This window comes from Odocoileus virginianus, chromosome 11, assembly GCF_023699985.2.
Source record: "Odocoileus virginianus isolate 20LAN1187 ecotype Illinois chromosome 11, Ovbor_1.2, whole genome shotgun sequence".
Classification (NCBI taxonomy): Eukaryota; Metazoa; Chordata; class Mammalia; order Artiodactyla; family Cervidae; genus Odocoileus; species Odocoileus virginianus.
Window position 1 is genome coordinate 19,805,834 of NC_069684.1, and position 25,322 is coordinate 19,831,155.

General features: G+C 40.9%; 1 protein-coding gene and 1 long non-coding RNA gene across 3 annotated transcripts in view; one reads left to right on the top strand and one right to left on the bottom strand.

Annotated features, from left to right (window-relative positions):
• RALGPS2 (Ral GEF with PH domain and SH3 binding motif 2) overlaps positions 1 to 3,216 on the bottom strand; it is a 155,477-nt gene extending 152,261 nt beyond the window's left edge. Inside the window, exon 1 of one of the 2 annotated variants that reach the window (XM_070474019.1) lies at positions 3,041 to 3,216. The gene's annotated coding sequence lies outside the window, so the exon portion shown is untranslated. The remainder of the gene's footprint in view (positions 1 to 3,040) is intronic. The other variant, XM_070474020.1, reaches the window with a different exon arrangement.
• Positions 3,217 to 3,270: 54 nt separating this feature from the next.
• LOC110121618 (uncharacterized) overlaps positions 3,271 to 25,322 on the top strand; it is a 34,847-nt gene continuing 12,795 nt past the window's right edge. Inside the window, exon 1 of the long non-coding RNA XR_011490285.1 lies at positions 3,271 to 5,033. This is a non-coding gene — a long non-coding RNA (uncharacterized lncRNA). The remainder of the gene's footprint in view (positions 5,034 to 25,322) is intronic.

Genomic DNA, 25,322 nt, shown 5'->3' on the forward strand with positions numbered 1-25,322 from the left:
CTCCTGTAAATGAGAAGTACCAACACACTGAAGAATCAACAGTATATTAAAAAGTTTTGTGATCTGCAAAGGTCCCTGGATGGGGATGATCCCCTGGAGAAGGAAATGGAACCCACTCCAGCATTCTTCCCTGGGAAATCTCATGGACAGAGGAGCCTGGTGGGCTATTGTCCATAGGGTCGCAAAAGAGTCAGACAAGACTTGGCGACTAAACAACAACAACAATTTGCGACAAACTATACCAATGCTTGTCATATTTTGAAAAGAAAAATTTCAGTCCGAATTCTCTGATTTAGCTATAATGGTTATTAGGTTCTACGGAAGAATAGGACCTTGGTCCACTCACACATACACAGCTAGAGGAAGAAGAAATTTAGGGAACGATTTAAAAAATTTAGGGAAAAAAAAAGAATTAGATTCCCTTAAAAACAAGTGCCAAGAAAAATATTTTTAGCAAACATCTCATTTAACTATATAAACCAAAAGTATAAAGCTGTCTAACCACATGTAAACTGTGCATCATGTGACTTAAGGTAGAGTGTTTATTTTGGGGAACCAGATACCCAAAGTACATAAACATCAGTGTATTTTTAAAATAACTTGTCTTGATGCTTTTGTTCACTCAGTATTAATTCCCACTATCCTTAGAAGGAAAAACACAACAAATATCCTTAACCAAAAAAACTCTTCAGAGGAGTTTTTACTTCTTCAAGTTGTAAACTAGTGCTAAATAGTGTTATCTGACAATCTGCCTCCTTACCCTTTAAGCTCCATCAGGGCACAGACCTATCCTTTTCTCTGCTGTTATCACCAACATCTAGGAAACTAACTGGCACCAAGTAGAAAATCAATAAACATGTGTAGAATGAATGTACAAACTGGGTCTTAAATTGCAACAGCACAATTTCACTTATACCTATATTCATCATTCACTACAAAAAACTGCTGTCTCAGCTGTAATGACATGGACTAAGCTGAAAGAGACATGTACTAGGTACATAAACACACACACAAATACATTACTCACATATATGATAAAAGTGCATAAAGTAAAGGATCCACAAGGTCAGTTTTAAAAGTAGTTATATTTTCTCTCGGGATATTATGGTCAGTTCTTGCTGATAATCAAAGTATATATCAAAAAAGCAGATTGCAATCTGGAATGATTTAGGCAAAATGAACAATATTTCCAGAGTTCCATTCTCAGTATTTAAAGTCAAATTTCTTAATTGAATGAAAGGTGGGATAAAATGGGGGGGGGGGGGGAGGTAGATCTTACCATTTCAAAATAATGTCCTTGCATTTGGTCTTTAAGCTAATAAGACAAGTACTTTTCCAAATCTTTGAAGCCAGACGATAAACTTTATGCCTACAAAGCTTGAGTAAGAGGCTTTTATTAAAATAATACCGTTTGGATAAGATCCTTCATAATTCTAAAGTCTCCAGGAAGATATGCAGCAGTAACAGTAACACACATTATTTATGATTTTACAGCACTGTATAACCATAATTATCTGGATGGAATAGGCTTTTAGGGCTAGCAAGCTATGATCTATGACTGTAATACTATGCTGCACAGATCCAAAAGTTTCCCAAAATTCTGATGGTCATTCATCTTCAAAGAGACGGAGCTGGCTTGATGGTGAATACAGAAAAACACCACGATCAACTCACAAACACCGGTACGAAAACAAAGCTCTCTACAGCAACTACAGCGCTGAAATTTTAAAATCCTGGGCATGTAAAAGATAAAACTCAATTAACTGCTGACTGTATTTCCTTCTTAACCATCTTAAAGGCCAGGTACTCTGTATTTCTTTTTAGAGCTTTCTTCAACAGAAATTTAGTGTTTCAACGGCCCCTCCTCCACAGCCAACATCAGTGCCTTTTCTTCCTCCTCCCTCAACCCTCCTGGGTAAAACAAATTAACATTTGTACTAAGGTACCTCCTATCAGCTCGCAGCTTCTTCCCAAACACGCCCACGTACAGTGAAACTGGACTGCGTCTACACAACACACAGCTACAGGAAAAGAGCTTTGATGGGGGCAGGTGGGGAGATAATTTAGCTCAGCACAGGTTTAAGGTTATTTTCCAGATACAGATAACAATTCCTCACTCCTGGCTCGGGTTTCTCTCAAATCACCTCCAAAGCATGGTGTTTATGAGTCTACCTAATCCGATACTGCAATGGAATCCCGGATATTTGCAGACAGATATCCCCGCTCTGCAAGTGTTTGATCAGACCCGTGGGGGAACCTCTTTTTTTTATTCTTATTTTTTCAGCATGCCCGCTCCTAGCAATACAGCACACCCGATCTCCGGCAGCGGGCAGCGGCCCCCGGCCCCGCGTCCCGCCGCGCGGGGCCAGCGCAGAACCGGTCCCCTCCGGGTCCGGGCGACTCGGACTGCGGGCCGCTCCGCAACAGGTCACCCTGACCGCGAGAGTGCGGGTCCGAAAGGCGGCCAGCTGGACGGCCGGGCTCCGGGGTCGCAGCTGCGAGGGCCGGGGAGGGGGTGTGGCCCGGCTCGGCGGGTTCCGGCTCCCGGAGCCCCGGCTCCGCTCACCTGAAGGGAGGCTGAGGCGCCACTCGGCGCCAAGACAGCGCGGGCGGAGGCCGGGGGCTTCCGCCACCCAGGGGAGAAGCGAGGCGAGGCGGGCTGACCCCCGGCCTCAGGACAGAGACCCGGAGCGGGGACCCCATGGCCGCCTCCTGACGCCGAGAGCGAGCCGCCGAGGGAGGCGCGGCCCTGGGTTCCGAGCCCCCTCCTCCCTCAGCCCGAGCCCCGAAACCCCCTCTCCTCGCCGAGGGCGAGCAGTCCCGGGGCCCGCGGCCGGGCGAACGACACACACCGCAGCGCCCCGGGCGCCGCCATTCCCCGCGCTGCTGCTGCTGCTGCTGCTGCTGCTGCCGCCGCCGCCGCCGCCGCCGCCGCCGCCGCTGCGGCTCCGCGCCGCTCGGGGGGCGCAGCGCACCCACCTTCCCTCCCCCCGCACCGCCCACCGAGGCTCCACACCAGGCCCGCGGCGAGGACACCGACCTGTGCAGCCCCGGCAGACGCCTCGGAGGTTGGAAAGACGGCGCTGGCCTCCCGTTCCGCCGTTTTGCTGCTGCCGCCGCCGCCGCCGCCTAGGCTAGCGCTCAGCGACCCGAGCAGTCGGCGTCTCTCATTCAGCGCCGGCCGCCGCCGCGGCCGCTCGGGGGAGGGGAGTGAGCTGGATCCACCCCGTCCGCCCCGGGGGTGGGGGAGGAGAGCGGGCCGGGCGGGGGCGCGCGCCGAGCGGGCGGGGCGGAGCCGCGCTCGTGCACCAACCGAGCGCGCTCGCGCGGGCCCCGAGCGCCGCGGCCGGCGGGGGTCTTCCTGGCACGCGCCCCCGCCAGCGGCTCCTCTGCCGGGCCGAGCCCAACTGTCCCCGGGGGCCCGTGGCCGCGGCGCGCGTCCACAGCCGCAGTCCCTCCGCCCCGCGCCCGCCCGAAGGAGGGGCCGCTACCGGCCAAACGAGGGGGCGGGGAAGGATTGGAGGGACGCACAGGTGGGGCCTCCGCGGCAGCCGGGCCACCGGCTCCGCGCTCGCGGCCCTCCGCGGTGAAATCTGCTGCGGTGGCCGCCGCCTTCAGCGCCTGGCACCTTACCTTTAAGGCCAGAGAACGAAGTCTGGAAACCCTCGGCTCCCGGATCCAATATCCTGCCCGCGCCAGAGGTGTTTTTTGAAGTCACTGCGCACAAGTGAGGGGGTTCCACATGTGAAGAGCCACCCCACTGCCGTAGGATCATAAATTACAGAGATCAATACTCTCTCGCATTAAGATTCAGGAGGTGTTAGAAGTAGGCCTTTGTGTGATGCCCTTGGCTTAATGAGCAGATGACAGGGACTTTGGCATCCCATGGGCCTCAGATTGATGAGGTCCAGGTGAGCAGTATTTTCACGTTGAATGCAAGAACAAGATTCTGGAATATTAAATATTTCCTGTGAATAAAAAAGGAATGGATTTCGCTAAACAGTGGAAGAGTGTTGTTTCGGATGCACTATACGGGGTGGCCTATTTAGAATTAACACCATTTGATGCAGTCTGACTATAAATGGAAGGTGAGCCACCTTTGTATATGTTATCATTAGACCATTTAGAAATGGATGGTTTATTGGATGATCTGCCTCTCTCTGTCTCCAGGCAATGTATGGTAGAATGTGAAAGGAATACTGTGAACCAGCATTACCCATAAAACAGGAAAGCGACAAAATCCTTCCCATTTACTTTCTTTCCTCTCTAATAACCCCTAAACAGAACAGATTAATCGTGTATATTGTAGGATGCTAATTATTTCCTCCCTTGACTGCCCTTCACTCTAGTATGCCCTTCAACCCTTGTCTCATAAATAGAATTACTTCTTTACAGCGCTCCCCTTACCCACACCCAAAGTTGTTAAAGAGCAAACAAAAAAAGGATAGGTAAAGTTCATGTTCTTTTCATTTTTATTTCATTTACTTTCAAAGAAAGTCCTTTAAAAAAATCATGATGAAATCGCTAGGAGAAGCAGAGAAACCAAACTTTCAAATGAAAATAGACCAAGAAAAAGTCGACAGACTAATGGTGAAAAGGGGAGAACGTGTGATGTATACAGGAAGGTTTTCCACAGATGTTAACTGCTTCAAGTTCCAAAGAAACAACAGGCAAACAGAACTAGCACAGATCCTTCTAGTTGGGTAAATCTTTAATCTTCGTAAATTGTTAGTAAGAGAGTAAGGAAAAGGTTATGTGCCCACAGTAATAATTCAACAATATAGATCTGTGTATATAAATACCATTATCACTGCTTTTAAAAAAAATAGGAAAACTGAGGAACAACAGGGAATTTTATTTTGTGTAATTGTCTTGTAATAACTTTAAATTTCGATTAGGGTTTTTCCTTGCTCAACATAGTGCGACTCATAAAAGAGAAAATTCTGATAGTAGCCTTTGCAATGGAACCAACAGCCAGAAGTTGAACTTCATACATCCAGTATCCACATGGAGGAGATAACTTCAAGTTCCAGGTATGTGGGAAGCTTTCAGGAGTTACTTTATATTCTCTCACCTTTGCAGGACCTTCCCCTTGGCTGGAGAAGTATCATTGCCAGTGTCTGTTGCAGAAACTGTCCCACTTCTACCAGCAGTCAGGCCACACACTGTGTATTTTTTATCTCCATTGTACTCAAGTGAGGCAGACCGTCACAGTCTCTTCTGTTTGCTGGAGGGAATGATGAGTGATATGAACCCAGTGGGGATCCTCGTTTCCTACCCGCTGGTGGTTTCAGTGTGGACATAACCCAGCTCCTGCAGAAAAGATCTGAGCTAGAATCTGCTGTAATTTCCCAAAGTTTTCCATTTTCTATGGACAGTATTGACTCTGCATGAGTTAGCTGAAACAGATTTCTCCAGCCTCGGAATCACCCAACCTCGGAACTGCCTGCACCACACTATCTGACTTGCGCAATGAAAAAGGCTTATTGTAAAAGCCTTTACTCTGTACTCTTCACCTGGTGGGGTTGATTGAGAAAAAGAAATGGGCTTTCAGGAAACAGGACTCAGAGCTCATTTCTTCCCTTCACACTTAGAAAGGTTTTGATTACTTTACACAGTTAGGAATAAAACTAGGAGGGTTTTATAAAAACAAATGAGCCTGTCTTCCTACATCTACCAATAATTTTTAAAAATTTATTGTAAGAGCAATGAAGTTTTCATCTGGACTCGAGAAAAAGTCCTGTGACTCATGAAGCTAGGCCATGGAGATACTAAATTCTAACATACTGAATTTCTGAGTTTGGCATAATTACTCAAAATCTGTTTCTCATGTTGATAACCTGTAAAATAGTAATTTTATTAACCTTTAGAGTTGTGTTAAGTTCAAATTTCCAAATTTCGTTAAGACTAAGAATTTGTGTATAAAAATACAGAAAAAAGGTCACTCTCAATGTCTGTTTTTTTTTTTTTTTCCCCAAAGCTTGGAAATTATTTTGGGAAGTCAGTGTCCTTTCCTATTCATTGATATGCAAATGAAACAGTGACTTTTTACATCCAAAGAGGAAGAACAGCAGATTTTCTTTATCAGAGCATCTTTAATCATGGTTAAGTTCTCTGAGTTGCCTTTTTTTTTTTTCCTGAGTTGCTTTATGTTTTCCATTTGCTTTTGCCAAAAGACAAGAAATATACAAAGTCTTAGTATAACAAAAAGTACTACTGTATAAAATAGAAATGCCATTATTTAAAATAGAAATCAATAAGAATTCAATATGCTTAAAAGTAGTTTCAGAACAACCACCATTATGTAACAGTTTTATTACTGTCCATCAATCTCATTTCCAAGGTGTAAGCCAAGGAACTCATTTAGATGTAGAACAAGCAGTTTCACAGATGAGACCACCACTGTAAAAAAGAATCAACAAATAGCTCTTGTCATTACAGCTGTCAAAACAAAATCGAACTGGTGGCATAAGAAAGCTTATTATTTCAGTAACACTTAATTCTTTTACAACCAACAGAATTTTAGTAATAACATGTATCTCTGTCGTTTTCCTAAGCTTTAATCTTTTTTTTCAAATATCTTTACCGGCTGGACATTTTGAAAAGATCTGTTATGTTTGTAGTGTTCTGACTGAAAGTATAGGCAGAGTAGCATATTCAAAATTCAAATGCACAGGGGTTTGAAGGAATAGACAGGTGTTCTCCAGAAAACTTGACACCAAGTTACTGGAAGAGCCTGCCACAATTCCCAAATCAAGAGACACATGCCACAGATAATAAAATACAAAGAACAGAGATAATCACCCGTCCATTCAAATATGAGCAACAAATTTCAAAAGGCATCAGTTCAGTCGCTCAGTCATGTCCAGCTATTTGCAACCCCATAGACTGCAGCACGCCAGGCTTCCCTGTCCATCACCAAGTCCCGGAGCTTGCTCAAACTCATCCATCAAGTCCATGATGCCATCTAACCATTTCATCCTCTGTCATCCCCTTCTCCTCCTGCCCTCAATCTTTCCCAGTATCAGGGTCTTTTCCAATGAGTCAGTTCTTCACATCAGGTGGCCAGAGTATTGGAGCTTCAGCTTCAGCATCAGTCCTTCCAATGATTATTCAGGATTGATTTCCTTTAGGTTTGACTGGTTTGATCTCCTTGCTGTCCAGTAAGGACTTATTTTATGACTGAGCTATCTGTCACAAGGGCAACTCTGCAGGGTATGGATCAGCAGGGATGTATTTACTTCGTGAAGATTAATGTTTCCCTGGAACAACTCTTAGGAAGACAAACTAGTATGTAAATAAATATTTGTATGAACTAATACAAATTAATTTTAAGGACAATTTCAGTAATGCCTTATTTATATGACAGGATAAGGAAAGAGGGCAGCAAGGGATTGAACATAATTAGATTTTCTAGGTAACTGAGGTTTTCATCTTCAAGTACTAGTAACAGTTTCATTTAACCCGCTTGTATTGATGTTTTTTTCTGAAATACCACTTGCTTCTCGGCCTGAAACTAATAAAATATGGTGTAGCTTAACCTATTCCAAATGACCCAGAAGTGTCTTATATCAAACAAAAGCTATAATACCAGGATGTCCCCAGAAGCTTAGAAGTAGTTAGTACCCTTCACTCTACAATAAATAATCATGGCCTACTATGTTCTTACACTCCTTTGAGTCTAATTGAGCCGGACAGTCCTCATGATCAATCCTCCTGCCGTCCCTTCTTGCAGCCCTGCTGCTGCAGCATTGCCCGTGTGCACATGCACACCTCCATTTGAATTGTCTTGTCATGCTAGCCAAATAACCAATATTTTTTAAAAGGTAGGAGTAAAGAAACTCAGATAATGCTAAAACAACTCTGATATGAGTTTCCTCATATTCATATACCCTCCATTCAGATTAAGGCTAGAGGACTTCCCTGGTGGTCCATTAGTCGAGAATCTGCCTGCCAATGCGGGGCACGTGGTGTTGGAACCCTGGTCTGGGAAGATCCCACATGCTGCGGAGCAACTAAGCCCCACGTCCCACAGTGACCGAGCTTGCACTGAGTCCACGAGCTACAACTACTGAAGCCTGAGAGCGCCTGGAGCCGTGCTCCACCACGGTGAGAAGCCAGCACACCCACAACTAAAGAGTAGCAGCTCCCCCACCCTGTAGCTAGAACCAGCACAGCCAAAAATTTAACAAAAAAAAAAAATAGGAATTCATAAATCCACACTAGTAATAAACAGATTAATCAGTGGAGAAGGACGTACTCTTGCTTATACTTGAACAGGTAAATGTGGGGGGAGTACTGGAGTTGGACAGTCATTTTGCAACCACAGTGGCAGAGTTTGGGTAAGACAGGAATCATCAATAGGCATTAACTGTAGGAGAGAAATTTTGATGAGGAACAGGATATTTGGGTCATCTTAGAATTCTTCCTAGAAATATCCTGTTAGTTGCAAGGAATGAAACACGGTAATTATACACTGGAGAAACTGAACAAAACCTTTACCAGGTAATCAAAATTAACATCACAAATGAGGGACAGATGGACGTTCTTTGTGTCAAGATGCAGTTCCCAGAGGACGCAGCATCTAATGAGGAAATGAGGAAATATAATGATGAATCTAATGAGGAAATATCAGATAAATCCCAAATGAGGATTGTTGTCTTTTTTTTTTTTAAAGGGGGTAGGAGTTGTATTCTTCAAATTTGTCAATGCCATGAAAGGCAAAAGTTGTGAAAATATTCCAGCTAAAGAACCATGACAGCTAAAGGCAATATGAGATACTAGGTTGGATCCTTAAATGGAGGGGGAAAATTTTATAAAGCAAATTATTATATTAAATGGAAGACAGATGTTAGATTGATTAATGTATCGTATCATTAAAATCACTGAAATTCATAACTATACTGTGATAATGTCCCTAAATACTGCAATATTTAGGAGTAATGGGCTAAGATCTATGTATGATTGGAGGAGAGAAATATATTTATATATATATATATATAAATCCATGGAATTTTCTCATCCATGGAATTTTCTAGGCAAGAGTATTGGAGCGGGTTGCCATTTCCTTCTCCAGGGGAATCTTCCTGACCCAGGGATCGAACCCGGGTTTCCCACTTTGCAGGCAGACGCTTTACCATCTGAGCCATCAGGGAATCCCATGTATATTTTATATATATAAAGAGAGAGAGAGAGGGAGAGAGAAGAGAAAAACAAAAGTAATAAAAAAGTGAAGTGTTAACAAAAAGTGACTCTGGATAAATGTTGCTTGGCTATTCCTTGTAACTTCTATAAATCTGAAGTTATTTCCAAATAAAATGCTTTTTTTTCAAATAAAAGGATTTTTAAAAAAGAATTAAAATAAAAGCAGCAGTGACAGAAGTAAGCAATCCATAGACTGTATAGCATGCTAATTATTTTAAATGGCCACCTTACTGCCAAATCCCACATGCTTTCTAAAATGGATTACTTCCATGAAATTGTCTCACCTCTTGAGTTAAAATTACAGAAACAATGAATTTTATAATTAAAGAGTCATCTTATCCAACCTTTTTATTTCATAAATGAGGAAACTGTGGCTCAGAGATTCAAGACTTATCCTAAACTCTTGAACCAGTTAACACGTCAGAGCACGATTTTGATTCTACTTCAGTCTCTACAACTGCTGAGCTTTCTATCTGAGCTTACTGCTCAGTTTCTACCACTTTCTCTTTCCTCCTTCCTAACGCTGTTTCCTATGGTTCTTATATTCCCCTTTTTTTATGATTATACAGGGAATTGTTATGGCCTTACTGTTTCAACTATCACTGTTCCACTGATGAAAGTCTCCCAGACCTCTGTCCACACGTCTAATTGCCTCCATGGACATCTAGATGAGGACACTCATCATCAGTTCAATCTCTAAAAAACTGAAATAACCACAGGAGAAAAAATAAAAATAAAACCTATGAAAATACACCTACCCTTCCTGACAACCAGAGAAAGAGATATTAAAGCAAGACATGTTTTGTCTAATAGATTGCCCCATTAATAAGACTTATAATGTTCAAGTTTAGCCAGAATGTAGGCAACAGACTGTCTCATAACCTGATGGCAGGAGTTTAAGTGAGCATATCCCTCTGGTGGACAGTTTGCCAAAATTAAGGAAATCTTAATGTACATACTTTTTGACCCAGCAATTTCACATGTAGATATTACTTGTCTTAAAAAAAAAAAATACTGTGACGACATTCAAAGAAATATTTAGGACTGCTCTTTTAATATTGCTTGTAATAGCAAGAATTGGAATACTTAATATTTATCAATAAAAGGGTAGGTAAATACAATTATACTGTTTCTTTGCATACATGAAAACATAGTTGTATATAGACCAATATGGGAGAGAGCCCAAACAAGTTGAAGGGATTCGTGTACGTGAGTCTCCCATTTCCTTTTAAGTTGGTGGTACATAGAAATCAGCAGAGAAAAGCTGTCACAATGGTTACTCCAGGGGAATAGAATTAGGGGTGGAGAAGGGGACTTCCTTTTTCTACTTTGTATATTTCCATTGTTTGCTTTTGTCATTGTGGGTTTTTTGGTTGTTGTTGTTTTGTTTTTGTTTTTTACGAGAAGCATGATAGCTTTTATAAAAGCAACTACAGCAATTAAGGGTTTCCCTCCCTGGTAGCTCAGCTGATAAAGGATCGACCTGCAATGCAGGAGACCCAGGTTCAATTCCTGGGTCGGCATCCCTGGAGGAGGGATAGGTTACCCACTCCAGTATTCTTGGGCTTCTCTGGTGGCTAAGACTGTAAAGAATCAGCCTGCAATATGGGAGACCTAGGTTTGATCCCTGGGTTGGGAAGATCCCCTGGAGCAGGGCATGGCAACCCATGCTAGTATTTTTGCCCGGAGAATCTTCACAGAGTCGGACACTACTGAGTGACTAAGCACAGCATGGCACAACAAAGAGCTCTCTTTTTAACCTGAAAACTTTTCTTTATTCAGTTACTGTTCCTATCACTTCTTCTCTTTTCCAGGCTTTAGAATGAATGTTTACTCTTTTCCCTACTTTAACATTTAGCCACTTATTCTTGATCCTTATCATTTATTTGCATACTGTTTTGCAACTGTAAGCTCAAACAATGTATGTAGAAAGGTATTCCTAACTATTCTCTTAGATTTAACTACTCTTTACACCCTTTTTTTATTCTTTGCTCACTTTTCCTCCTTCACTGTTTTCATTATGTCACAAATCTTCTCCATCCTTACTTGCCAGTTGAAAGATCCTCAGTTCTTTATGGTTCAACAAGGAGGCATCAGGGACTTCCATAACCTCAGTCCACTCTCCACCTATCACCACGCCACACACTTGTTGTTCAGTCACTAAGTTGTGTCTGACTCTTTGAGACCACATGGACTGCAGCATGCCAGGCCTCTCTGTCCTTCACTATGTCCCAGAGTTTGCTTAGATTCCTGTCCATTGAGTTGGTGATGCTATCTAACCATCTCATTCTCTGCTGCCCCCTCCTCCTTTTGCCTTCAATCTTTCCCAGCATCAGGGTCTTTTGCTATGAGTTGGTTCTTAGCATCAGGTGGCCAAAGTTTGGAACTTCAGCTTCAGCATCAAGCCTTCCCATGAATATTCAGGGTTTATTTCTTCTACATTAGACTGGTTTGACCTCCTTGCAGTCCAAGAGACTCTCAAGAATCTTCTCCAGCACCACAATTCAAAAGTATCAATTCTTTGGCACTCAGCCTTCTTTATGGTCCATCTCTCACATTTGTATATGACTACAGGAAAAACCATAGCTTTGACTAGACGGACCTTTGTCATCAAAGTGATGTCTCTGCTTTTTAATATGCTGTGTAGGTTTGTCATTGCTTTCCTTCCAAGGAGCAAATATTTTTAATTTCATGGCTGCAGTCACTATCTGCAGTGACTTTGGAGCTCAAGAAAATAAAATCTGTCACTTCTTCCACTTTCCCCCCTTCTATTTTCTGTGAAATGATGGGACTGGATGCCACGATCTTAGTTTTTTGAAAGTTGAGTTTTAAGCCTGCTTTTTTACTCTTCTTTCACCCTCATCAAGAGGCTCATTAGTTTCTCTCCCCTTTCTGCCATAAGAATGGTGTCATCTGCATATCTAAGGTTGTTGATATTCCTCCTGGCAATTTTGATTCCAGTTTGTAGATTCATCCAGCCTGGCATTTTGCATGATATACTCTGCAAAGAAGTTAAATAAGCAGGGTGACAATATACAGACTTAATGTACTCTTTTCCCAATTTGGAACCAGTCATTTGTTCCATGTCTAGTTCTAACTGTTGCTTCGTGAGCCACATACAGGTTTCTCAGGAAGCAGGTAAGGTGATCTGGTATTCCCATCTCCTTGAGAATTTTCCACAGTTGTAATCCACACACTCAAAGGCTTTCACGTAGTCAATGAAGCAAAAGTAGATGTTTTTTCTGGAATTCCTTTGCTTTCTTTATGATCCAACAGATGTTGGCAGTTTGATCTCTGGTTCCTCTGCCTTTTCTAAATCCAGCTTGAACATCTGGATGTTCTTGGTTCATGTACTGTTAAAGCTTACCTTGAAGGTTTTTAAGCATAAGCTTACTAACATGGAAAGTGAGAACAATTGTACAGTAGTTTGAGCATTCTTTGGCATCGCCCTTCTTTGGAGTTGGAATGAAAACTGACCTTTTCCCATCCTGTGGTTACTGCCGAGTTTTCCAAATTTGCTGACATATTGAGTGCAACACTTTAACAGCATCATCTGTTAGGATTTTTAAATACCTTCTTTTATATTCTTATCAATAAACAGCACAATGTCATGTACATAAATGAAACTTGGAAAATACTTACTGAATATATTTTATAGTATGAACAATTTGACATGAGATATCCAATATATGTTTAATTTTAAAATAGTATTTTCCTAGAATTCAGCTTGGTTATAGAAGCTTATTCATGAGTTCCAGAGTAAAACTGCTTTCAAAAATCAAAATACTTTTAGAATAATGAGGAAAGTTAAGTGGGAAAAAATAGCATTAGATTTATAATATCACTTCATAAAGGTGATATGGTAGAAAATGGTAGAAAATTTTAAAATATATTACAGGAGTTAATTTTCTACCATATCACCTTTATGAAGTGATATTATAAAAGATACTTTAAAGAATATCCTTCTATATCTCTCTCTGTATTTATATATCAAGAGATATGCGTATAAAATTCAACAGTGAAACTGGAGTCATTTAGTGTTTTTGCTTACTCTGGTTCTTCAAAGTTTTTGCTAGCTCACAGTCAGGAACTGACTGTGGCTCAGATCATGAACTCCTGATTGCCAAATTCAGACTTAAATTGAAGAAAGTAGGGAAAACCACCAGACTGTTCAGGTATGACCTAAATCAAATCCCTTACGACTATACACTGGAAGTGATGAATAAATTCAAGGGATTAGATCTGATAGAGTGCAGGTTCATGACATTGTACAGGAGGCAGGGATTAAGACCATCCCCAAGAAAAAGAAATGCAAAAAGGCAAAATGGTTGTCTGAGGAAGCCTTACAAATAGCTGAGAAAAGAAGAGAAGCTAAAGGCAAAGGAGAAAAGGAAAGCTATACCCATTTGAATGCAGGGTTTCAAAGAATAGCAAGGAGAGATAAGAAAGCCTTCCTCAGTGATCAGTGTAAAGAAACAGAGGAAAACAATAGAATGGGAAAGACTAGAGATCTAGAAAATTAGATTCAAGAAAATGAGAAATACCAGGGGAAGATTTCATGCAAAGATGGGCTCAATAAAGGACAGAAATGGTATGGACCTAACAGAAGCAGAAGATAATTAAGAAGTGGTGGCAAGAATACACAGAATTGTACAAAAAAGATCTTCATGACCAAGATGACCACAATGGTGTGATCACTCACCTGGAGCCAAACATCCTGGAAGGTGAAGTCAAGTGGGCCTTAGGAAGCATCACTACGAACAAAGCTAGTGGAGGTGATGGAATTCCAGTTGAGCTATTTCAAATCCTAAAAGATGATGCTGTGAAAGTGCTACACTCAATATGCCAGCAAATTTGGAAAACTCAGCAGTGGCCACAGGACTGGAAAAGGTCAGTTTTCATTCCAATCCCAAAGAAAGGCAATGCCAAATAATGTTTAAACTACTGCACAATTGCAGTCATCTCACACACTAGCAAAGTAATGCTCAAAATTCTCCAAGCCAGGCTTCAACAGTCCATTAACCATGAACTTCCAGATGTTCAAGCTGGATTTAGAAAAGGCAGAGGAACCAGAGATCAAATTGCCAACATCCGTTGGATCATCAAAAAAAGCAAGAGAGAGTTCCAGAAAAACATCTGCTTCTGCTTTATTGACTACGCCAAAGCCTTTTTGCCTGTGTGGATCACAACAAACTGTGGAAAATTCTTCAAGAGGTGGAAATACCAAACCACCCGCCTCCTGAGAAATCTGTATGCAGGTCAAGAAGCAACAGTTAGAACTGGACATGGAACAACAGACTGGTTCCAAATAGGAAAAGGAGCACGGCAAGGCTGTATATTGTCACCCTGCTTATTTAACTTATATGCAGAGTATATTATGCAAAATGCTGGGCTGGAATCAAGATTGCCAGGAGAAATATCAATAACCTCAGATATGCAGATGACACCACCCTTATGGCAGAAAGAGAAGAGAACTAAAGAGCCTGTTGATGAAAGTGAAAGAGGAGAGTGAAAAGTTGGATTAAAACTCAACATTCAGAAAACTATGATCATGGCATCCAGTCCAATCACTTCATGGCAGTAGATGGGGAAACAATGGAAACAGTGACAGACTTTATTTTTTTGGGCTCCATAATCACTGCAGATGGGGACTGCAGCCATAAAATGAAAAGATGCTTGCTCCTTGGAAAAAAGCTATGATCAAACTAGACAGCATATTAAAAAGCAGAAACATTACTTTGCCAACAAAGGTCTGTCTAGTCAAAGCTATGGTTTTTCCAGTAGTCATGTATGGATGTGAGAGTTGGACTATCAAGAAAGCTGAGTGCTGAAGAATTGATGCTTTTGAACTGTGGTGCTGGAGAAGACTCTTGAGAGTCCCTTGGACAGCAAGTAGATCCTACCAGTCTACCCTAAAGGAAATCAGTCCTGAATATTCTTTGGAAGGACTGGTGCTGAAGCTGAAACTCCAATACTTTGGCCACCTGATGTGAAGAACTGACTCACTAGAAAAGACCCTGTTGCTGGAAAAGATTGTAGGCAGGAGAAGGGGACAACAGAGGTTGAGATGGTTGAATGGCATCACTGACTCAATGGACATAAGTTTGAGTAAACTCTGGGAGTTGGTGATGGACATGGAGGCCTGGCATGCTGCAGTCCATGGGGTCACAAAGATTTGGACATGACTGCATGACTGAACTGAACTGAGTGTAGTAATAAAGTTGGTTATCACGTTACAGATGAGAGATGCTTACTGCATAACCAATGAGTCCTTTCCCTGGAGAGATGCAATTCTATCTGTGGTTTCATATTCCAAAAAGAAATATTCTAACTCCTTCTGAAAATTAGTAACATAAGCATTTAATTGTACCTCTGTTAGACTAACCAATACATTTTATATAACTCTTACTCTATTTAATAGAGACTTGACTTAGCCAGAGAGACTTTCATCACTATGACTTAGCATATACAGATTTGAAACTCATTATTGAATACTGGCAATTATATGTGTCTTTAAAAGTCACTGTATCTATAACATAGTGGTTATTAAGAATATTTAACTTGCTGCAGTCCATGGGATCGCAAAGAGTCAGATACAACTGAGTGAAATGAACTGAACTGAACTTGAGAAAGTATAAATGGTGGTAAAACTAGTTATAGATTGACTTTCAAACTGTGACTGCAGTTGGAAATCATGATTTCATTAAGAACAGTCTGTTAGTCACTTTTCAAAAAATTGTTTTCAATTTACTAATATGTACTATAATATAAACATTACCAGCACACATGCTGAAACTAAAATAAAATCACTTTAAAACTAATGGGCTTTGGGGTCAAATTATACCTAAACATAAATATTGATACTTGTCAAGATGTACTTATATTTTGGTACTTTTCTTCCTTATCAACATTATTAATTTTGAAATATAACCACAAGAAAGAAAAGGCTTCTGATAAATTAAAAACAAATTTATTGACTACCTTATAAACTTGGTGAACTGAATATTCATATTTATGTCTGCTACCTTCCAAAATTCACCTAAAATTACAATAAAGTATAAAAAGAATGGAAGAAGAAAGGATAATGGATAAAAATTTTGGGAAGATGAAAAAATAAAGGATAAACAGATTTAAGTAAGTGGAGTAAAATGCAATTAGTTACCTTTGTAAAAGGCAAAAAGAAACCAGCTGATTTGCACAGCAGAACTCTGTAAAGTTTAGGAATTGGAGAGATGGGGTACTGAGAAGACTATACCCATGTCATTCCTCATGTCATTATTCTAAAGAGTAAATAATATTACAAATGTAAAAAAAAAAAGTTGAAAAGTGTTTCTGTCAGGTTTTATAAGTAATATTCTTTGTTATGTGTTATAATGTTCATTTCTAAGCACTTTTCTAAATCACCAATGTTATTCAAATGTTTGGTGCTAGGTTAAAGTTGTAAGACTGGTACAATCACAGTGTCTGCATTTCCTTTTCCTTGTTTCCAAATTACTGTCTAGAAATATCAGGTCAATGATGTGTTTACCTGGTTCTAGATGCCTTCCAAATCTCTGCTTCATCAACCCCTGGGCTAGCCTTGCCTGCCCGTGACACGGGCAGGCTCCTGAACACTGATCAGGGCCCAATTTGCCTAGAAAGGGAATTCACACAAACTTACTTGGGCAGCATTTAATCAGCATACCTATTCTTTCTAGAGGGATTCATGTGATAAACCCATTTTAGGCTCTACACTCAACCTGCCACATCATAGGAAGGTGACTGAAAAACCAGTCATCTTTCAACCTCCATAACCCTTCTAGAAGCCCAAAACTCCACACCCTATCCTTCTTACAAACATTAGCTTTTTCCTAACTTTCATTCCCTTTCATATTTATTTCAGTTTGATGTTACCTGTACACATCTCTTTCCATTAGGCGAGGCACTGTGTGATTTTCTCAGGCTTCATATAACACACTAGGGACAGCCAAAGTGGTGCTTAGCGACAAATGAGCTAGGTTTCACGTGAACTATAAATCCTATTCAATTAACCAAATAGAATTTGTTATATAATCAGCAAACAGAAGTCAAACCTAAAATTAGTATTCGAGATCTGGGACAAGAGATAAGAGACAAAAAGTCAGAAAGAAGATGAAATTTCCAGGTAAAAAAGTATTAATAGTTCAACTACTGTGTGTGTATGTTAGTCACTCAGTCATGTCTGACTATTTGAGACCCCAAGGACTGTAGCCCGCCAGGCTTCTCTGTCCATGGAATTCTCCAGACAAGAATACTGGAGTGGGTTTGCCATTCCCTTCTCCAGGGGATCTTTCCTACACAGGGATCACACCCAGATCTACACTCCAGGCAGATTCTTTACCATCTGAGCTACCAGGGAAGCCCTAGTGGTATTTATTTTCTACAGGAAGCCTTCCAACATAACCCATCCTCTAGCCAGATTTATAAGAAATGAAGATTCCCCACGGAATGTCATCAGGAAGAAACTAAAGAGTGTAGCCAATGGAAAATGAGCTATCAACTTGAAAACTGTAACATGCTGAAAATTCCTGTTCAGATGTAATAATGGGAAAAAATATAAAAAAGAGGAATCTGAAAGGTAATTGTCTAGATACAAAACTGCTTTATCTAGTTAAAACAAATGTTCTTAGAGTGGGAAGTATCAGTCTATATGACTCACAATCTCTTATCTAGTATTTATTCCCAAAATGAATCTACCTTTCAAGCATGGTGAGACTGAGGGGAGGCATGGCTGGAGAGAGAAGAATTAGGGCCAGATGGATGATCTTGCTAGGTAATTTAATAAATTCTCATCCTGATTCTCTTGCCCATTTAGTGAGGTATCCTCAGCCTCTGTACCTTGATTAAATTTCTCATCCTGCAGAGGATTCCTAGGGAGGACTGCTCCCCATTCCTACTGTAACCCAGGAGGCCCCTCCTAAAAGAACAAGATCTCTCTCATGTTCATTATTGCACTTGGCATCTGGGCTCCTGTGTGTACTAGATTAACACTTTAAAAAAAAAGTACATAATAGAACTTCTAGAAACTATCGTATTAACAACTGGTGATGCCTTTAATGCACTTTCTACCTTGAATTTTGTTAATATGTAACTTCTTATAATAGATCTTAAGCTCCTTGAGGATAAGAGTTCCTTCGGATTTGTAGTCCTTTGTTACCACTATCCCAGCGTCTTTCACAGAGAAGATTATCATTAAATACCTAACAGATAAAGAGGAACAATAATGATAATGGACAAGTCACTTTTCCAGAATCCTGGAATAAAATTTTTTCTACTGGTGAGCCATCAGCTTCTTCAAAATCTAAGTCATGGCTCACTTTCTCTTTTATTTTCTTAATTATCATTATTAATACTTACTGGAAATTTTTTCAGTGATACAACAGCGTATACCTTGACAACAGATGTTTAATGTTGTACCAGCTCTTGAGACACATTATTAGCAGATGCTTTTTCATCCCAGCTCATTGCTAAGTTCCTTGAAAGTGGGGACCATGCCTTCAATCTCATCACACCATTCATAACTACTCTGCACACGGTATTGACTAACATTGACCATATGCTTTTCATGGACTAGGTGTTTTCTAAGCATTTCATGTGTATTTAATCATTTAACCCTCATGGCAGCCCTGTGGGGTAGGTACTAAACATAAGTAGCTAATTCAAGGTCACATGGCTGGGAAGTGGCAGCACCAGGTTTGATTCAAGGCAGTTTTGCTCCAGGTGCATGGTCCTAACCAATCTACTTTACTGTCTCCTAGACAGAAAACATTATAATGGCTTCCTAAATGACTGATTTAATCTAAAGTGTTTCTTAAAGGCATGATTTTTGATCAACAATGGTTTGTGATATAGAAGAGATTTTTCTCCTCCCTTTGTTGTACTGTTCATGTTACTAAAACATCTCCCTTACTCTATAATTCAACTTTGTTGTTCCTGGAATTCTTATAGCCCAATCAAGTTATCCACAGCACCACAACTTCTTTATAGTTTGGTCATTTCTACTAGTAGTGAAAATCCCTAGCTGCTGCTGCCTCACACAGGGCGGCAACATCAAACCCATCTGCTCCTTATCAGCTAGGGGACCTCAAACAGGTCACTGAAATTCTCTCAGCTTCAGCTCTTTATCAGAAAAACAGGGATAATAAAACCTCCATGTAAGGTTCAGAGATGATAGGTTAGGGGACTAGCATAGCATCTGGTGCCTAGTAAAGCTCTATTAGTGAATGTCATTATTCTCTTAGCAATTCACCTAACTCTTGCTGCATAAGTAAACCAACATAGAGGTAACTGTAAAGATTTGCATTCTCACTATTGCCTTTTGGTGCTATTACTTTTTCATTGTGCTGATGTTAAAATTGATCAGATTCTGTTTTACTGATGCTTATGCCCCATTAAACAGTGAAAGGGGAGAGTTTCTTGGTTTTTTTGGCGGCCTCAGGTATTAGTTGTGGCACATGGGATCATCTGTCTTCCTTGCAGCATGCAAGATCTTTTATCTGAATCAAGTAAACTCTTAGTTGCAGCACATGGGATCTCGTTCCCTGACCAGGGATTGAAACCTGCATTGGGAGCATGAGTCTTAGCTGCTGGACCACCAAGGACGTCCAAGGATAGTGCTCTTTGATCATTGCTCTAGCTTCTTGCCACACAAAATTTGTGGTGAGTTGGCTGGTCATTTCACCTCTCTTGGTTAATTCCACAGCAGTCAGGTAGAGAGAATAATGGCATCATTGATCTTGGGCCATTGCTTGCAAGTAAAGAAAACATAAACTTTTTCCTATCACTGTCCTAAGGCAGGGGCTTCCCTGGTGGCTCAGCAGTAAGGAATCTGCCTGTAATGCAGGAGACACAGGGGATGTGGGTTCAATCTCTCAGTTGAGAAGATCCCTTGGTGGAGGGCATGGCAACCCACTCCAGTATTCTTGCCTGGAGAATCCCATGGACAGAGCAGCCTGGCGGGCTACAGTCTACAGGGTTTCAAAGAGTTGGACATGACTGAAGCGACTTAGCATGCATGCACACACATACTCCTTAGGCAAAGTTGTTTACCGTTGGGCCTCATAGGTGCTAAACCTTCCTGGAAGTTCATGGCTGATTGTACTTCAAGTTTATCTTCATCAGTGAGGAATGATTATGATCCAGATTGTTGCAGTACCAAAAGGATAAAGTAAGCATGTGATTGATACTTACTATGTCTAGTCTAAAATTGGGGAGTGTACAGTTGGTGGGAATGCAAACTAGTACAACCACTATAGAGAACAGTGTGGAGATTCCTTAAAAAACTGGGGAAAAAAAAAAACTGGAAATAGAACTGCCATACAACCTAGCAATCCCACTCCTGGGCATACACACCGAGGAAACCAGAATTGAAAGAGACACATCTACCCCAATGTTCATCGCAGCACTGTTTACAATAGCTAGGACATGGAAGCAACCTAGATGTCCATCAGCAGACGAATGGATAAGAAAGCTGTGGTACATATACACCATGGAATATTACTCAGCTATTAAAGAGAATGCATTTGAATCAGTTCTAATGAAGTGGATGAAACTGGAGCCTATTACACAGTTAAGTAAGTCAGAAAGAAAAATACCAATACAGTATATTAACACACATATATGGAATTTAGAAAGATGGTAACATATATGTGAGATAGCAAAAGAGCCACAGATGTAAAGAACAGACTTTGGGACTCTACGGGAGAAGGCGAGGGTGGGATGATCTGAGAGAATAGCACTGAAACGTATATCATCATATGTGAAATAGACTGCTAATCCAGGTTCGATGCATGAGACAGGGTGCTCAGGGCTGGTGCACTGGGATGACCCTGAGGGATGGGATGGGGAGGGAGGTGGGAGGAGGGTTCAGGATGAGGGATACATGTACACCCATGGCTGATTCATGTGAATGTATGGCAAAACCCACCACAATATTGTAAAGTAATTAGCTTCTAATTAAATAAAAAATAAATAAAATAAAACTGGGCAATGTAGCATAATTGAATCTTGAGTTTGGAAGACTTAGGGGTCTAATTTTTCTCCCCTCTTCTACCTCCTCAAGCCTAGTATTTGGATACCTCTGTGAAAATTGGCAGGTGGTCATCCAATCTCTGCTGGGAATTCGGAGACCTGAGGATTGGGCTCTAGAACTAGCTGTGTCGCTAGTCCAGACAACTCAACCACTGCAAGCTCCAGTTTCTTCTCTTGTGAGACATTGGCTTTCTATCTGACCTGCCCAGTTGTAAACTCCCTTCTTCACCCCCCTCCCAGCAAACAGGCAGCCCCAACTTACAATGGATCCTGCTCCAGAAGATTGCTGAAGCCTGGTATTCAGGACTCAGAAAAGATTTCTTGTTGAAAGAGTATAAATGATGATTGGGATCTCAGGTTTGTCCACACCACTCTATTTCATTTATAATGCTGTTAAATTATGATATTTGTCTAAGAGTGAAAGAGAGGAAAAAGAAATTACTTTTCCCCTTTTCTGGATGCAAGTCAACACTAGACAAAGCTTTGAAATATGTACAATTTATTGGGATGGCCAAGAAGTTCATTTGAGTTTTCCCTTAATATCTTATACCAAAATTCAAATGAACTTTTTGGCCAACCCAATATTTAGGCACCCCCTCACTTCCTTTCCTTTTTCTCTCTACTATCTTCTAGTGTCCCTTACTCTGTGTCCATAGACTCCACCTGTCATCCCATTCAGGATCTCATCAAACTCTCTGCAAAGCCCTGAGCTTTTTTTTATCCTCTCCATTCTGACCCATCTCACTCCATCCCCTGTCTCCAACTCCTCTAGTCCCCGAGCCCCCACCTGGGTCATCTCAATAAACTTCCACTCCCTCAGTGAAGCAGTCCTCAGACAGATTAGTGAGAAGGAAATCCGATTTAAATGATGTATGAACACCTAAGCACAATAAGAGTTGACGCTTAAGTAGTGCTGTGCTTGGCACTATTCTAAGCATGCATCAACGATTTAGATCCTCAACAATCCCAGGAGGGAGGTGCTATACTATCTACATTCCACAAATAAGGAAACAGGCACAGAAAATTTAGGTGGCTTGCTCAGAGTCACTGTGCTACAGTTAGTGATGGAGTTGGGTTCTGAATCCAGGCACCCTACACAAATGGATCTCCACATTCCAGGCTGCATAACATACATGTGAAAAAATTATAGGAGTGTTAAAGAGGATTTTCTACCATAGCTGGCCACTGAACCAGGGTGGTGAGAGCAAATGCTTTGCAGGGCCTGAATAGATAATGAAAAGGCATGAAATAGGGGCTTCACAGACACAATCTTCCACCCATCCATGGACAAAAACACTGGCTCCTGTTTTTCTTGGTTCTCCCATTCCACCTTTCTCTTCACAGAATTGTACAGATGATAAAACAAAGAATGGCTGACATTTCTAGTAACACACTTCAAAGAAAGATGATAGTGTCTTGCAATGATAAATGGCAAGCAGCGCTGGTTCCAGGTGTGTGAGGCCATCCCTATGGCAACTGGAGAGCCCGTGTGCCCTCTGGGAGGGTAGCCCTTCTCAGCCCTAGGTGATGCTTAGTTTTGCAGGCAGGTAGGGTGACTCCAGAGACTATGCTCTCAACCACGTGTTATACTAGCCGGGTTCAAGTGACACCTAGACCACACTTTTAATGTACTTCATTGTAATATATTCACTTTCATGGTGAATGGTTGCACCTATGAATAAATTAGAAAGACGTCTGTACTTACCAGGACTCCTCCAGTTGTAAGTGCTATAAACTCAAATTATCTTTAAAACACACCCACATATGTGGGGGTGTGAGGACATGATGTCAGACAAGAGTTACATCTAGGGGCCAAGCTATATAATCAAGCCCCATCCTTCCATCTCCCAGATCTTCTCGTATTGGTTTGTTGAATTCATCAACTTCTACAGATGAGAAGGTAGCACTCCAGATGCACATCCTTTCAGCCCACGGGTCTACAAATGACAGCAGGTTTCCCTTCCAGCTCTAGCTGAAAAGTCCCAGGGAAGGACTCTGACTGGTTCCTCTTGGGTTGTGTGTCTACCCCTGAACCAATCACTTTACCTGGAAAGTTGGACCATTTTGATTAGCCAGGACTAATTTATTTTATTTCAATAATTTCAAAAATTGGCCTACTTCTTGTCAGATTCCAGTGGGTTACTAGTGTTTATAACTTATATTTATGGTTGTTAACAGATTGATCCTAAACCTAGGTGTTATGTGACCTCAGTCAGTTCTTATTCTTTTGTCTGTTTTTGAACTTTTTATTATGTATTGGGGTATAGCTGATTAACAATGTTGTGATGGTTTTGGGTGAACAGAAAAGGAACTCAGCCTTACATATACCTGTATCCAGGGCTAATTTGCTTACTTGTCAGCATGATAGGGGAGTGTGGGTGGCAGATGACAGCTCCCCCCACTCCCCAAGCTCTAATAAAGTACAAAGGGACAGTTCTCCAAATAATGAGTGGCTCTGAGCAGTTGAAAACTATAGGTGTTCACTATAATGTTCGTTATCGCTAGCATGAAAATTAGAGAAATAAAGAGAAAAAAATAACTTACATTGGATAAATTAAAAAACCAGAACTAGCTTTGGACGCTTTGTTTATATAATATATGCCTTCTTGATTACGATAAATGTCTAAACAGGGAACTCCCTGGTGGTGCAGTGGTCAGGATTCTGTGCTTTCATTGCTAAGGGCCTTGGTCCAATCTCTGGTCAGGGAACTAAGATCCCGTAGGCCCTGTGGCATGGCCAGTAAAAAAAGAAGAAAAAAGTCTAAATAAAAACTGAAAAATTCAGTCAATCATAGAAATGTTTCTAAATTTTCAATTCCTTTGGTGTTTTATGAGAAATATAGATAACTGACAGCTTCCTTTATTTTTTAGTCTGGATGATTTAATGCCACATTAACCTGGTTTAGCGTCATTTAGAATCTAGAATATGTAACTTTAAAAATCATGATTATACAATTAAAAAAAAGATTAGATTTTATGGGAGATTTAGTGTCTTGCCATAACATGCTTACTCTCAACAAGTTAGAGCTAAGCCAGAGAACTAATATAAGATATAATGGAGAACTTGTTTTGCCATTACATTTCTTAAGAGTTGAACTAAGAACTAAAATTGAGATATGCTTTACTTAAAAATTAGAGAATCATTTTTCTTTGTGTATCTTTGCTATCCTTTCCCATTATATTTAATATGTAATTTGTACAAGGGAATACAAAGATGTCTAGGGACTTTCCTCTTTTAAGTTAATGCCTTGTCTGTTTCTCTTTCAACATTCAATTTGTGTGTTAAATCCTCAAATTCCCAGTTGTAATATGGTGTGTGAAAGTAAAATAAGCATTTAATTTTGTATTGTTAAGGCAGATTTATTTCCTTACTTGCTAAATGGAGCACATTATTGAAGTTGTACCATAAGGCAGGTCCCTCTGCTAAACACTATACACATACAACTCATTGTATCCCTATTACTGTCCTGTGAGCAAAAGATCATTTTACAGCTGAGGAAACGGGGGCATTCATTTAATTCTCAAAACAATCATCTGAGATAGGTAACATTTTAACCCGATATTATTGTTGAGGAAACTGAGGCCTGGAGAAGGTTTGAAAATTACTCAAGTTCACAGAGCTACTTAGGGGATTTGAACCCAGGCAGTTTAGGTTTGTACTTGTGCCCTTCATCCCTGTTCAATACGTTCTCTAACTGCTTAATGCTTAGTACATTATCAAGCATACAATCTGTACTGAGGACAATTAATGCTTAACCATAAAGCATGTATTAGACCTTGTTCTAAGATGAAAGTGAAAGTGAAGTTGCTCAGTCGTGTCTGACCCTTTGCAACCCCATGGACTGTAGCCTATCCGTCTATGGGTTTTTCCAGGCAAGAATACTGGAGTGGGTTGCCATTTCCTTCTCCAGGAGATCTTCCCAACCCAGGGATTGAACCTGGGTCTCCCGCACTGTAGGCAGACGCTTGACCATCTGAGCCACCATACCCTTGGTCAAATTCTTCTCTGTAGGTCTAAAGTTACACATTTCTCATATTTCTCTCTTTTCAGAGAAAAAGGTAGAAATAAC